The sequence below is a fragment of the Canis lupus genome, unplaced genomic scaffold (assembly GCF_011100685.1).
Source record: "Canis lupus familiaris isolate Mischka breed German Shepherd unplaced genomic scaffold, alternate assembly UU_Cfam_GSD_1.0 chrUn_S1596H1786, whole genome shotgun sequence".
NCBI lineage: Eukaryota > Metazoa > Chordata > Mammalia > Carnivora > Canidae > Canis > Canis lupus.
Window position 1 is genome coordinate 85,544 of NW_023330435.1, and position 15,594 is coordinate 101,137.

General features: G+C 53.2%; 1 long non-coding RNA gene across 4 annotated transcripts in view; it reads right to left on the minus strand.

Annotated features, from left to right (window-relative positions):
- LOC119864450 overlaps window positions 1–15,594 on the minus strand; it is an 87,448-nt gene that overhangs the window by 60,460 nt on the left and 11,394 nt on the right. For 3 of the 4 annotated variants that reach the window (XR_005386845.1, XR_005386842.1, XR_005386844.1), the window contains exons 1-3: window positions 12,764–12,899; window positions 10,345–10,421; window positions 2,395–2,471 (exon numbers count right to left, since the gene is read on the minus strand). This is a non-coding gene — a long non-coding RNA (uncharacterized LOC119864450). Of the gene's footprint in view, window positions 1–2,394; window positions 2,472–10,344; window positions 10,422–12,763; window positions 12,900–15,594 lie in introns of those variants that run through there. The other variant, XR_005386843.1, reaches the window with a different exon arrangement.

Here is a 15,594-nt window from a genome sequence, read left to right on the forward strand (position 1 = left end):
AAAGAACCAATAAGAGAGAGAAAAACCATGAAGCCAGCCTTATTAAAAGAAGAGAGAAAAGACTCCAATTAACAAAAACACGAATGAGAAAGGAGAGATCACCACCACCACGTAGGAAATACAAGCGATCTGAAAAACTCATCCTGAGCAGCTATACGCCAATAAATTGGGCAATTCGAGAAGAAACGAACGCATTTCCGGAAAACCACAAACTACCAAAAACGGAACAGGAAGACACAGAAAACCCCAACAGGTCAATATCCAGGGAGGAAATTAAAGCAGTCATCATCAAAGACCTCCCAGGACACAAAAGTCTAGGGCCGGGTGGCTTCCTGAAACACTGTGGAACACGTCGGAAGGAAACTGAGGAAGACACAAAGAGATGGAAAAGGGTTCCACGCTCCTGGGTTGGAAGAATTGATATTGGGGAAAATGTCAACGTGACCCAGGGCAATATACACAACTAATGCAATCCCTGTCAGAAATAGCACGGACTCTCTTCAGAGAGCTGGAGCAAGTCCTCTGAAGGCTGGTGTGGAATGCGAAAAGACCCCGAACGGCCACGGGAAGAGTCGCCAAGAAAACCACTGCGGGGGCAGCACAATGCCGGATTTCACGTTGTGCCACGAAGCTGTGACGGGCAAGACAGTGGGATACTGGCACAAAAACAGACACGCCGATCAACGGAACAGAAGAGAGCATCCAGAGGTGGACCCTCAACTCTATGGGCAACTAATATTCAGCCAGGCAGGAAAGACCATGCACGGGGAAAAAGAAAAGACAGTCTCTTCAATAAATGCTGCTGGGAACACTGGACAGCCACACGCAGAAGAATGAAACTGGACCATTCCTCTCACACCATACACAAGGATAAACTCAAAATGGATGAAGGATCTCAATTTTGCAAGACAAGAGTCCATCAAAATCCTAGGGCAGGACAAAGGCAACAACACCCTTCTTGAACTGGGCCACAGCAACTTCGTAGAAATGACATCAGCCACGAAGGCCAGAGAAACAAGAGCGAAGAAAAGGATTGCTGGGACTTCACCAAGATGAGCAGGTTCCACACAGCAAAAGAAACACCCGACAAAACTCAAAGCCAACCCACAGAGTGGGAGAAGACATGTGCAAATGACCCTGTCAGGTAAAGGGCCAGTATCCAAGATCTCTGAAGAACTTCGGCAACTCCACAGCAAAGAGACCAACGATCCAATCCGGAAGACGGGCAAGAGACATGAATGGAAATGTCACAGAGGAAGACTAGGCATGGCCGACAAGCACGTGAGACAATGCTCCGCATCACTGGCCGTCAGGGAGATATGGGTCAAAAGCACCACGAGATCCCACCTGACACACCAGCGACTGCGGTGAACGTTAACAAGATAGGAAACAGCGAAGGTCGGCGAGGATGTGGCGAAAAGGGAACCCTCTTGCACTGCTGGTGGGAATGTGACCTGATGCAGCCACGCCTGGAAAACCGTGTGCAGGTGCCTCAGAGAGGTAACAACGGATCTGCCCTGCGATCCAGCATGGGGGTGCACTGGTGGAGATGTACCCCAAAGATACAGATGCGGGGAAACACCGGGACACGTGCACCCTGAGGTTTCGAGTTGCAATGCCCACGATAGCCACACTGCGGAAGGAGCCTCGGTGCCCATCGAAAGATGAATGGATAAGGAGGGCGAGTGGTCTCTGTACACGATGGAAGATTACTCAGCCATCAGAAACGACAAACACCCACCATTTGCTTCGATGTGGATGGAACCAGAGGGTATTATGGCTGAGTCAAAGAAAAAGAAGGCAGTCGGCGAAGGACAAACATTCTATGGTCTCGTTCTTTTGGGGAGTATGAAAAAAATAGTGAAAGGGAACAGAGGAGAAAGAAGAAAAAAATGAGTGGGAGATGGCAGAAAAGGAGACAGAACAGGAGAGACTCCTAACCCTGGGAAATGAACAAGGGGTGGAAGAAAGGGAGGAACGCGGGGGGCGGGGTTGACTGGGTGACGGGCACAGAGGGGGGCACTTGATGCGATGAACACTGGGGGAGTTACACTCGATGTTGGCAAAATGACCTCCAATAAGAAAGAAACCTATAAACAAACACACAAACCTCCCAAGACACAAAAGTCCAGGGCCAGATGGCTTCCCAGGGGAATTCTATCCAGCGCTTCAAGAAGAAAGACTACCTATGCTACTAAAGCTGCTCCGAAAGATAGAAAGAGATGGAATACTTCCAAGCTCGTTCTTGGAGGCCAGCATCACCTTAACTCCAAAACCCAAGACCCCAAAAGGGGACAATGCTGGACCGATGTCCCTGATTAAGGCGGACGCACACCTTCTCCACAAGATATGAGCCAACAGGATCCGACGGGACATGATTAAGAAGTTACTCACCACGACCCAGTGGGGTTAATCGCCAGGGTGCAAGGCTGCTTCAGCACTCGGAGAACACTCGATGGGCTTCATCAGATCTGCAAGAGAGAAAACAAGAACCAGATGATCCTCTCAAGAGACGCAGAGGAAGCATTTGACAAAATACGGCATCCATGGCAGATCCAAACCCTTCAGAGTACAGGGATAGAGGGAACGTCCCTCAGCATCTTCAAATCCATCTACGAAAAGCCCGTGGCAAATTATCATCCACAATGTGGAAACACTGGGAGCCTTTCTTCGAACATCAGGAACGAGAGACAGGGATGTCCACCCTCACCACGTCTTCTCAACATACTACTAGACATCTCGGCCTCAGCAATCAAGCGACAGAAAAAATAAAAGGCATTCACATTGGCAAAGAAGTAGTCAAACTTGCCCTCTTCACCGATGGCATGCATGGTACTGTACCCGGAAAACCCAAAAGACTCCACCCCAAGATCGTAGAACTCATACAGCAAATTCGGCAGCGTGGCAGGATCCTAAATCTATGCCAAGAAATCAGTCACCTCTCTATACGCCAACGATGACTCTGAAGAAAGAGAAATTAAGGAGTCGGTTCCAGTGACAACTGCACCCAAAAGCATGAGATACCCAGGAATACACCTAACCAAAGAGGTAAAGGATCTCTACCCGAAAAACCACGGAACACATCTGAAAGAAATTGAGGAGGACACTAAGAGATGGAAAACTATCCCATGCTCCTGGATTGGAAGAATTCATATATTGGGAAAATGTCAACGTGACTGACCCAGGGCAATTTACACATTGATTGCAATCCCTATCATCAAAAATACCAAAGGCTCCCTTCAGAGAGTCGCCACAAATCATCTGAAGATTAGTGTGGAATCAGACAAGACCCCGAATGCCCAGGGCAATATTAGAAAAGAAAACCACAGCTGGCGGCATCACAACGCCGGACTTCAGGTTGTGCTACAAGGCTGTGCTCATCAAGACAGTGTGCTACTAGCAGAAAAACAGACACACGGATCAATGGGACAGAAGAGAGAAATCCAGAAGTGGACCCTCAACTCTACGGTCAGGACCATATATTCGACCAAGCAGGAGAGACCATCCACTGGAAAAAAGACAGCCTCCTCACTAAAGGCTGCTGGGAACGTTGGACAGCCACATGCAAAAGAATGAAACTGGACCATTCTCTCACACCATACACAGAGATAAAACTCAAAATGGATGAAAGATGTAAATGTGAGATGAGATTCCATCAAAACCCTAGGGGAGAACACAGGCAACGTCCTTCCCGAACTTGGCCACAGTAACTTCTTGCAAGATACACCCGTGAAGGCCAGAAAACAAAAGCAAAGATGAACTATTGGGACTTCATCGGGATGAGAAGCTTCCGCACAGCCAAAGAGACACTCAACAAAACCAACAGACAACCTCCAGAATGGGAGAAGCTACGTGCAAATGACCCGTCAGATAAAGGGCCAGCATCCACGATCTCTAAAGAACCCATTCAACTCAACAGCAGAGAAACCAACCATCCAATCCGGAAATGGGCAAAAGACACGAACCGAAATGGCACAGAGCAAGACGTCGACGTGGCCGACAAGCCCATGAGAAAATGCGCCGCATCACTGTTATTTCCATCAGGGAAACACACGTCAAAAGCACAACGAAATCCCACCTTACACCGGTGAGAATGGGGAACATTGGCCAGACAGGAAACCACAAATACTGGACAGGATGTGCAGAAAGGGGAACGATTTCAAAATTCAACAATTTCAGAGGTAGCCATATTCACCTGAAAGGGACCAAGGGGGAGGGGGGCATGCTGCCGGCCAGGCTGGGGAGCTTAGGGAGGGACCTGAGAGCGGGGAGGGGGTGGGGGGAGGAGGAACAGCCAAGGGCCTTGGGGGGCCTGGGGGGGCCCAGCAGCCCAGGCCCTCAAGCCACCGCCCCAAGGCCCTGCCCTGACATCGCAAGGTGCCTGCATCCTAACCCCTCTGAGCAGCCGCGGATGGGTTCGGCGGCACCTCCCCGAGCCCCGGTGGAGGGGCCCCACACCCTCCCTGAGCCGCTCCTGTGAGACCTGACCTGACACGTAGGAGGCCCCGCCGCCGCCCCCCTCCGAGAACAGGTGCCACCACTCCTCCCCCGCGCAGCCCTCTGCCCGGCACCCTGGCGGCCCAAAGGGTGTCCGCCGGGCTCGCCACGGGGGCGCCTCCATGCGGCCCCCAAGACTCACTGTCCCCCTCCGGTCCCTCCCAGGCACCCGCCGCGCCACCAGCCAGGGCCAGATGCCTCTCGCACAGCCACCCCGGGGCCCGTCACGCCTCCCGGGGCCCACGCTGACCTGCGCGCCGGGGGCCGAGGCCTGCAGAGCCGCTGCCGCGAGCCCGGAGCGCGGGGAACCGCGGGGAACCGCGGGGAACCGCGGGGAACCGCGGGCCTGGACTGGGGGCGCGGCCGCGCAACCTCCTGCCGTGCCCAGGTCGCCGCATCTGCGCACAGCTCCTCCTGCGGCCACGCCCCGGCCCCCTTCAGGTCACGCTCGGGCTCAGGCGCCTGGGCAAGCTCCCGCCCCGCCCCCGCCACGCCCCCCGCAGACCTGCCACACAGAGGCCCGCCCTCCGCGGAGCCTACAGGGGACCCGAGACCGCCTCTGCCTCCCCCCGCTAGTCTAGTCGGGGCGCCGGGGCCGAGGCCTTGCGCCCCGGCTCAGTCCCGAGGGACACCTGCTCACGGAGGCACGGAGCCTCTCTCTGGCTCTGTGTCTCCATCCCTGTCCCTCCGTCCCGGTCTCTGTCTCTCCCTCACTGTCTCCCTCGCTCTCCCTCCCGGTCTGGCCCTGTCTCCCTCCCAGTCTCTCTGCCTCTGCCCCCACCCCCATCTCTCTCTCTCTCCCTCGCCCTCCCAGTCTCTGTGTCCCTCCCAGTCTTTCTTCTCTTACTGCCTATCATGGCCTGTCCCTCGCTGTCTCTCTCTCCCTCTCTCTGTGCCTACCTTCTTGTCTCTCGGACTCTCACTTGTCTCCCTCCCTGTCTCATTCTCTCCATCCTGTCTCTGTCTCGCTGTCTCCTCCCTCCCTGTCTCTGACTCTCCCCTCCTGTCTCTCGGTCTCCCTCCCTGCACCTTGGTCTCTCCCCTCTGTCTCATCTCTCCCTCTCTGTCTCTTGGTCTGTCTGTCCCTCCCTGTCTCTGGATCCTTCCTTCCCTGTCCTGTGTCTCTCCCCCATCTCGATCTCTCACCCCCGTCGTCTCAGTCACTCCTCCCTGTCTCCATCTCTCTCTCCCTCCCTGTCTCTCGGTCTCCCCCTCGCTTTCTCTCCGTCTCCCTGCCCACCTCTATCTATCTCTCCCTCCCTGTCTCTGTCCATCCCTCCACTTCTGTCTCTCCTTCCCTGCCTCGGTCTCTCCATCCCTGTCTCTCGCCACCCGTCTCCATCTGTCCCTCCCTGTCTGTGTGTCTCCATCCCTGTCTCTCTCTCATCCTGTCTCTCGGCCTCTCCCTCACTGTATCTCGGTCTCCCTCCATGGCTCTGGCTCTCACTCCCTGTCTCTCTGTCTCCCCCTGCCTGTCTCTCGGTCTCTCCCTCCCTGTCTCTGGGTCTGTCCCTCCCTGTCTCTCGGTCTCCCTCCCTCTCTGTCTCTCCCACGGTGTCTAGATCTCACCCTCCTTCTCTCTGTGTCTCGGTCTCTCCCTCCCAGGCTCTCGGTGTCTCCCTACCTGTTTCCCTGCCTCTCCCTGCCTGTCTTTCTGTATCTCCCTCGCTGTCTCTGTCTCTCCATCCCTGTCTCTCTGACTCTCCTTCCCTGTGTCTGTGTCTGTCTCTCCCCGCTGCCCCATCTCAGTCTGTCCCCGCCCTGCCCCCCACCCCGTCTCCTCTCCCGCCCTCTCTCTGACTCTCGCTCCCTGTCTCGCCGACTCTCCCTTCCTGTGTCTCTGTCTCTCTTTGCGTCTCTGTCTCTCTGCCAGTCTCTGTGTGTCTCCCTTCGTGTCTCCCAGTCTCTCACTCCGTCTCGTTCTCTCCATCCTGTCTCTGTGTTCCCCTCTCTGTGTCTCAGTCTCCCTCCCTTTCTCTCTGACTCTTCCTCCCTGTCTCTCAGTGTATCCCTCCCGGGCTCTCGGTGTCTCTCTGTCTCTGTCTCTCCCTCCCTGTCTCTCTGACTCTCCTTCCATGTCTGGCTCTCTCCCTCCCTTCCTCATTCTTCCTCCTTGTCTCGGTCTCTCCCTCACCATCTCGCTGTCTCTCCCTCCCCATCCCTATCTCTCCCTCCCTGTCTGTGTCCCCCTCCGTGTGTCTGTCCATCCCTCCAGTTCTGTCTCTCCTTCCCTCTCCACGTTAATGAAACAAAGGATGAGAACCGTAGGATTCTCTCAATAGATGCAGAAAAAGCATTTGACCAAATAGACCATCCTTTCATGATGGAAACCTTCTGCTGGGTACGCATACTGGGAAAAAAACCTCAATTATCATAAAACCCATGTACAAACGACCCAGAGAGGGAACATGCTCTTCATTGGGAAAACCCTGGAGCTTTTCCCTTAAGGTCAGGAACACGACAGGGTGTCCACCCTCAACACTCTCGTTCGGCAGAATAGTAGTGGTCCTCGCTTTCCCAGCGACATTCCGAAACAGAAAAAAAAGGCATCCGGATCGGCAAAGAAGTCAAACTCTCACTCTTCACAGAGGACATGACACTCTATGTGGGAAACCTCACACAATCACTAGACTAGATCGTACGTAAGGGATCTATCCAACAAGACGACCTAACTAACGATCGTGGGTATCTATGCCCTGAATGTGGGAGTTGCCACGGATATCAATCAATCGCTAAGCAAAGTTAAGACATACTTAGATAATAATACCCTTTTACTTGGAGACTCGAATACGGCGCTTTCTGCAATTGACAGGTCTTCCAGGCACAGCAACTCCAAAGAAACAAGAGCACTAAAGGATACAGTGGACCAGGTGGATCTCACAGATATTTACAGAACTTTACATGCAAATGCAACTGAATTCACATTCTTCTCAATTGCACGTGGAACTGTGTCCAGAAGAGACCACATACTGGGTCACAAATCAGGTCATAATCGATACCAAAACTTTGGGATCGTCCCCTGCATATTTTCAGCCCATAATGCTCTGAAACTAGAGCTCAACCACAAGAAGTTTGCAAGGATTTCAAACACGTGCAGGTTAAGGACCATCCTGCTAAAAGGTGAAAGGGTCAACCAGGACATTAGAGAAGAATTAAGAAAATTCACGGAAACCAATGAGAACGAAGATACGACCAACCGTTCAGAATCTCTGGGATACAGCAAAAGCGGTCCCAAATAGGGGAAAGACATCGCAATACAAGCATCAATCCAAACACTGGAAAGAACTCAAATACGAAAACTAACCTGGCACCTAAAGGAGCTGGAGAAGGACCAGCAAATGAAACCTTCACCCAGCAGACGACGACGGTTAATAAAAATTCGAGCAGAACTCAATGAAATAGAGAGCAGAAGAACTGAGGAAACACATCCACAAAACCAGGTGGTGGACCTCTGAAAGAACCAATAAGAGAGAGAAAAACCATGAAGCCAGCCTTATTAAAAGAAGAGAGAAAAGACTCCAATTAACAAAAACACGAATGAGAAAGGAGAGATCACCACCACCACGTAGGAAATACAAGCGATCTGAAAAACTCATCCTGAGCAGCTATACGCCAATAAATTGGGCAATCGAGAAGAAACGAACGCATTTCCGGAAAACCACAAACTACCAAAAACGGAACAGGAAGACACAGAAAACCCCAACAGGTCAATATCCAGGGAGGAAATTAAAGCAGTCATCATCAAAGACCTCCCAGGACACAAAAGTCTAGGGCCGGGTGGCTTCCTGAAACACTGTGGAACACGTCGGAAAGAAACTGAGGAAGACACAAAGAGATGGAAAAGGGTTCCACGCTCCTGGGTTGGAAGAATTGATATTGGGGAAAATGTCAACGTGACCCAGGGCAATATACACAACTAATGCAATCCCTGTCAGAAATAGCACGGACTCTCTTCAGAGAGCTGGAGCAAGTCCTCTGAAGGCTGGTGTGGAATGCGAAAAGACCCCGAACGGCCACGGGAAGGGTCGCCAAGAAAACCACTGCGGGGGCAGCACAATGCCGGATTTCACGTTGTGCCACGAAGCTGTGACGGGCAAGACAGTGGGATACTGGCACAAAAACAGACACGCCGATCAATGGAACAGAAGAGAGCATCCAGAGGTGGACCCTCAACTCTATGGGCAACTAATATTCAGCCAGGCAGGAAAGACCATGCACGGGGAAAAAGAAAAGACAGTCTCTTCAATAAATGCTGCTGGGAACACTGGACAGCCACACGCAGAAGAATGAAACTGGACCATTCCTCTCACACCATACACAAGGATAAACTCAAAATGGATGAAGGATCTCAATTTTGCAAGACAAGAGTCCATCAAAATCCTAGGGCAGGACAAAGGCAACAACACCCTTCTTGAACTGGGCCACAGCAACTTCGTAGAAATGACATCAGCCACGAAGGCCAGAGAAACAAGAGCGAAGAAAAGGATTGCTGGGACTTCACCAAGATGAGCAGGTTCCACACAGCAAAAGAAACACCCGACAAAACTCAAAGCCAACCCACAGAGTGGGAGAAGACATGTGCAAATGACCCTGTCAGGTAAAGGGCCAGTATCCAAGATCTCTGAAGAACTTCGGCAACTCCACAGCAAAGAGACCAACGATCCAATCCGGAAGACGGGCAAGAGACATGAATGGAAATGTCACAGAGGAAGACTAGGCATGGCCGACAAGCACGTGAGACAATGCTCCGCATCACTGGCCGTCAGGGAGATATGGGTCAAAAGCACCACGAGATCCCACCTGACACACCAGCGACTGCGGTGAACGTTAACAAGATAGGAAACAGCGAAGGTCGGCGAGGATGTGGCGAAAAGGGAACCCTCTTGCACTGCTGGTGGGAATGTGACCTGATGCAGCCACGCCTGGAAAACCGTGTGCAGGTGCCTCAGAGAGGTAACAACGGATCTGCCCTGCGATCCAGCATGGGGGTGCACTGGTGGAGATGTACCCCAAAGATACAGATGCGGGGAAACACCGGGACACGTGCACCCTGAGGTTTCGAGTTGCAATGCCCACGATAGCCACACTGCGGAAGGAGCCTCGGTGCCCATCGAAAGATGAATGGATAAGGAGGGCGAGTGGTCTCTGTACACGATGGAAGATTACTCAGCCATCAGAAACGACAAACACCCACCATTTGCTTCGATGTGGATGGAACCAGAGGGTATTATGGCTGAGTCAAAGAAAAAGAAGGCAGTCGGCGAAGGACAAACATTCTATGGTCTCGTTCTTTTGGGGAGTATGAAAAAAATAGTGAAAGGGAACAGAGGAGAAAGAAGAAAAAAATGAGTGGGAGATGGCAGAAAAGGAGACAGAACAGGAGAGACTCCTAACCCTGGGAAATGAACAAGGGGTGGAAGAAAGGGAGGAACGCGGGGGGCGGGGTTGACTGGGTGACGGGCACAGAGGGGGGCACTTGATGCGATGAACACTGGGGGAGTTACACTCGATGTTGGCAAAATGACCTCCAATAAGAAAGAAACCTATAAACAAACACACAAACCTCCCAAGACACAAAAGTCCAGGGCCAGATGGCTTCCCAGGGGAATTCTATCCAGCGCTTCAAGAAGAAAGACTACCTATGCTACTAAAGCTGCTCCGAAAGATAGAAAGAGATGGAATACTTCCAAGCTCGTTCTTGGAGGCCAGCATCACCTTAACTCCAAAACCCAAGACCCCAAAAGGGGACAATGCTGGACCGATGTCCCTGATTAAGGCGGACGCACACCTTCTCCACAAGATATGAGCCAACAGGATCCGACGGGACATGATTAAGAAGTTACTCACCACGACCCAGTGGGGTTAATCGCCAGGGTGCAAGGCTGCTTCAGCACTCGGAGAACACTCGATGGGCTTCATCAGATCTGCAAGAGAGAAAACAAGAACCAGATGATCCTCTCAAGAGACGCAGAGGAAGCATTTGACAAAATACGGCATCCATGGCAGATCCAAACCCTTCAGAGTACAGGGATAGAGGGAACGTCCCTCAGCATCTTCAAATCCATCTACGAAAAGCCCGTGGCAAATTATCATCCACAATGTGGAAACACTGGGAGCCTTTCTTCGAACATCAGGAACGAGAGACAGGGATGTCCACCCTCACCACGTCTTCTCAACATACTACTAGACATCTCGGCCTCAGCAATCAAGCGACAGAAAAAATAAAAGGCATTCACATTGGCAAAGAAGTAGTCAAACTTGCCCTCTTCACCGATGGCATGCATGGTACTGTACCCGGAAAACCCAAAAGACTCCACCCCAAGATCGTAGAACTCATACAGCAAATTCGGCAGCGTGGCAGGATCCTAAATCTATGCCAAGAAATCAGTCACCTCTCTATACGCCAACGATGACTCTGAAGAAAGAGAAATTAAGGAGTCGGTTCCAGTGACAACTGCACCCAAAAGCATGAGATACCCAGGAATAAAAAAATAAAATAAAATAAAATAAAAAAAAAAAAAAAAAAAAAAAAAAAAGAGATACCCAGGAATACACCTAACCAAAGAGCTAAAGGATCTCTACCCGAAAAACCACGGAACACATCTGAAAGAAATTGAGGAGGACACTAAGAGATGGAAAACTATCCCATGCTCCTGGATTGGAAGAATTCATATATTGGGAAAATGTCAACGTGACTGACCCAGGGCAATTTACACATTGATTGCAATCCCTATCATCAAAAATACCAAAGGCTCCCTTCAGAGAGTCGCCACAAATCATCTGAAGATTAGTGTGGAATCAGACAAGACCCCGAATGCCCAGGGCAATATTAGAAAAGAAAACCACAGCTGGCGGCATCACAACGCCGGACTTCAGGTTGTGCTACAAGGCTGTGCTCATCAAGACAGTGTGCTACTAGCAGAAAAACAGACACACGGATCAATGGGACAGAAGAGAGAAATCCAGAAGTGGACCCTCAACTCTACGGTCAGGACCATATATTCGACCAAGCAGGAGAGACCATCCACTGGAAAAAAGACAGCCTCCTCACTAAAGGCTGCTGGGAACGTTGGACAGCCACATGCAAAAGAATGAAACTGGACCATTCTCTCACACCATACACAGAGATAAAACTCAAAATGGATGAAAGATGTAAATGTGAGATGAGATTCCATCAAAACCCTAGGGGAGAACACAGGCAACGTCCTTCCCGAACTTGGCCACAGTAACTTCTTGCAAGATACACCCGTGAAGGCCAGAAAACAAAAGCAAAGATGAACTATTGGGACTTCATCGGGATGAGAAGCTTCCGCACAGCCAAAGAGACACTCAACAAAACCAACAGACAACCTCCAGAATGGGAGAAGCTACGTGCAAATGACCCGTCAGATAAAGGGCCAGCATCCACGATCTCTAAAGAACCCATTCAACTCAACAGCAGAGAAACCAACCATCCAATCCGGAAATGGGCAAAAGACACGAACCGAAATGGCACAGAGCAAGACGTCGACGTGGCCGACAAGCCCATGAGAAAATGCGCCGCATCACTGTTATTTCCATCAGGGAAACACACGTCAAAAGCACAACGAAATCCCACCTTACACCGGTGAGAATGGGGAACATTGGCCAGACAGGAAACCACAAATACTGGACAGGATGTGCAGAAAGGGGAACGATTTCAAAATTCAACAATTTCAGAGGTAGCCATATTCACCTGAAAGGGACCAAGGGGGAGGGGGGCATGCTGCCGGCCAGGCTGGGGAGCTTAGGGAGGGACCTGAGAGCGGGGAGGGGGTGGGGGGAGGAGGAACAGCCAAGGGCCTTGGGGGGCCTGGGGGGGCCCAGCAGCCCAGGCCCTCAAGCCACCGCCCCAAGGCCCTGCCCTGACATCGCAAGGTGCCTGCATCCTAACCCCTCTGAGCAGCCGCGGATGGGTTCGGCGGCACCTCCCCGAGCCCCGGTGGAGGGGCCCCACACCCTCCCTGAGCCGCTCCTGTGAGACCTGACCTGACACGTAGGAGGCCCCGCCGCCGCCCCCCTCCGAGAACAGGTGCCACCACTCCTCCCCCGCGCAGCCCTCTGCCCGGCACCCTGGCGGCCCAAAGGGTGTCCGCCGGGCTCGCCACGGGGGCGCCTCCATGCGGCCCCCAAGACTCACTGTCCCCCTCCGGTCCCTCCCAGGCACCCGCCGCGCCACCAGCCAGGGCCAGATGCCTCTCGCACAGCCACCCCGGGGCCCGTCACGCCTCCCGGGGCCCACGCTGACCTGCGCGCCGGGGGCCGAGGCCTGCAGAGCCGCTGCCGCGAGCCCGGAGCGCGGGGAACCGCGGGGAACCGCGGGGAACCGCGGGCCTGGACTGGGGGCGCGGCCGCGCAACCTCCTGCCGTGCCCAGGTCGCCGCATCTGCGCACAGCTCCTCCTGCGGCCACGCCCCGGCCCCCTTCAGGTCACGCTCGGGCTCAGGCGCCTGGGCAAGCTCCCGCCCCGCCCCCGCCACGCCCCCCGCAGACCTGCCACACAGAGGCCCGCCCTCCGCGGAGCCTACAGGGGACCCGAGACCGCCTCTGCCTCCCCCCGCTAGTCTAGTCGGGGCGCCGGGGCCGAGGCCTTGCGCCCCGGCTCAGTCCCGAGGGACACCTGCTCACGGAGGCACGGAGCCTCTCTCTGGCTCTGTGTCTCCATCCCTGTCCCTCCGTCCCGGTCTCTGTCTCTCCCTCACTGTCTCCCTCGCTCTCCCTCCCGGTCTGGCCCTGTCTCCCTCCCAGTCTCTCTGCCTCTGCCCCCACCCCCATCTCTCTCTCTCTCCCTCGCCCTCCCAGTCTCTGTGTCCCTCCCAGTCTTTCTTCTCTTACTGCCTATCATGGCCTGTCCCTCGCTGTCTCTCTCTCCCTCTCTCTGTGCCTACCTTCTTGTCTCTCGGACTCTCACTTGTCTCCCTCCCTGTCTCATTCTCTCCATCCTGTCTCTGTCTCGCTGTCTCCTCCCTCCCTGTCTCTGACTCTCCCCTCCTGTCTCTCGGTCTCCCTCCCTGCACCTTGGTCTCTCCCCTCTGTCTCATCTCTCCCTCTCTGTCTCTTGGTCTGTCTGTCCCTCCCTGTCTCTGGATCCTTCCTTCCCTGTCCTGTGTCTCTCCCCCATCTCGATCTCTCACCCCCGTCGTCTCAGTCACTCCTCCCTGTCTCCATCTCTCTCTCCCTCCCTGTCTCTCGGTCTCCCCCTCGCTTTCTCTCCGTCTCCCTGCCCACCTCTATCTATCTCTCCCTCCCTGTCTCTGTCCATCCCTCCACTTCTGTCTCTCCTTCCCTGCCTCGGTCTCTCCATCCCTGTCTCTCGCCACCCGTCTCCATCTGTCCCTCCCTGTCTGTGTGTCTCCATCCCTGTCTCTCTCTCATCCTGTCTCTCGGCCTCTCCCTCACTGTATCTCGGTCTCCCTCCATGGCTCTGGCTCTCACTCCCTGTCTCTCTGTCTCCCCCTGCCTGTCTCTCGGTCTCTCCCTCCCTGTCTCTGGGTCTGTCCCTCCCTGTCTCTCGGTCTCCCTCCCTCTCTGTCTCTCCCACGGTGTCTAGATCTCACCCTCCTTCTCTCTGTGTCTCGGTCTCTCCCTCCCAGGCTCTCGGTGTCTCCCTACCTGTTTCCCTGCCTCTCCCTGCCTGTCTTTCTGTATCTCCCTCGCTGTCTCTGTCTCTCCATCCCTGTCTCTCTGACTCTCCTTCCCTGTGTCTGTGTCTGTCTCTCCCCGCTGCCCCATCTCAGTCTGTCCCCGCCCTGCCCCCCACCCCGTCTCCTCTCCCGCCCTCTCTCTGACTCTCGCTCCCTGTCTCGCCGACTCTCCCTTCCTGTGTCTCTGTCTCTCTTTGCGTCTCTGTCTCTCTGCCAGTCTCTGTGTGTCTCCCTTCGTGTCTCCCAGTCTCTCACTCCGTCTCGTTCTCTCCATCCTGTCTCTGTGTTCCCCTCTCTGTGTCTCAGTCTCCCTCCCTTTCTCTCTGACTCTTCCTCCCTGTCTCTCAGTGTATCCCTCCCGGGCTCTCGGTGTCTCTCTGTCTCTGTCTCTCCCTCCCTGTCTCTCTGACTCTCCTTCCATGTCTGGCTCTCTCCCTCCCTTCCTCATTCTTCCTCCTTGTCTCGGTCTCTCCCTCACCATCTCTCTGTCTCTCCCTCCCCATCCCTATCTCTCCCTCCCTGTCTGTGTCCCCCTCCGTGTGTCTGTCCATCCCTCCAGTTCTGTCTCTCCTTCCCTCTCCACGTTAATGAAACAAAGGATGAGAACCGTAGGATTCTCTCAATAGATGCAGAAAAAGCATTTGACCAAATAGACCATCCTTTCATGATGGAAACCTTCTGCTGGGTACGCATACTGGGAAAAAAACCTCAATTATCATAAAACCCATGTACAAACGACCCAGAGAGGGAACATGCTCTTCATTGGGAAAACCCTGGAGCTTTTCCCTTAAGGTCAGGAACACGACAGGGTGTCCACCCTCAACACTCTCGTTCGGCAGAATAGTAGTGGTCCTCGCTTTCCCAGCGACATTCCGAAACAGAAAAAAAAGGCATCCGGATCGGCAAAGAAGTCAAACTCTCACTCTTCACAGAGGACATGACACTCTATGTGGGAAACCTCACACAATCACTAGACTAGATCGTACGTAAGGGATCTATCCAACAAGACGACCTAACTAACGATCGTGGGTATCTATGCCCTGAATGTGGGAGTTGCCACGGATATCAATCAATCGCTAAGCAAAGTTAAGACATACTTAGATAATAATACCCTTTTACTTGGAGACTCGAATACGGCGCTTTCTGCAATTGACAGGTCTTCCAGGCACAGCAACTCCAAAGAAACAAGAGCACTAAAGGATACAGTGGACCAGGTGGATCTCACAGATATTTACAGAACTTTACATGCAAATGCAACTGAATTCACATTCTTCTCAATTGCACGTGGAACTGTGTCCAGAAGAGACCACATACTGGGTCACAAATCAGGTCATAATCGATACCAAAACTTTGGGATCGTCCCCTGCATATTTTCAGCCCATAATGCTCTGAAACTAGAGCTCAACCACAAGAAGTTTGCAAGGATTTCAAACAC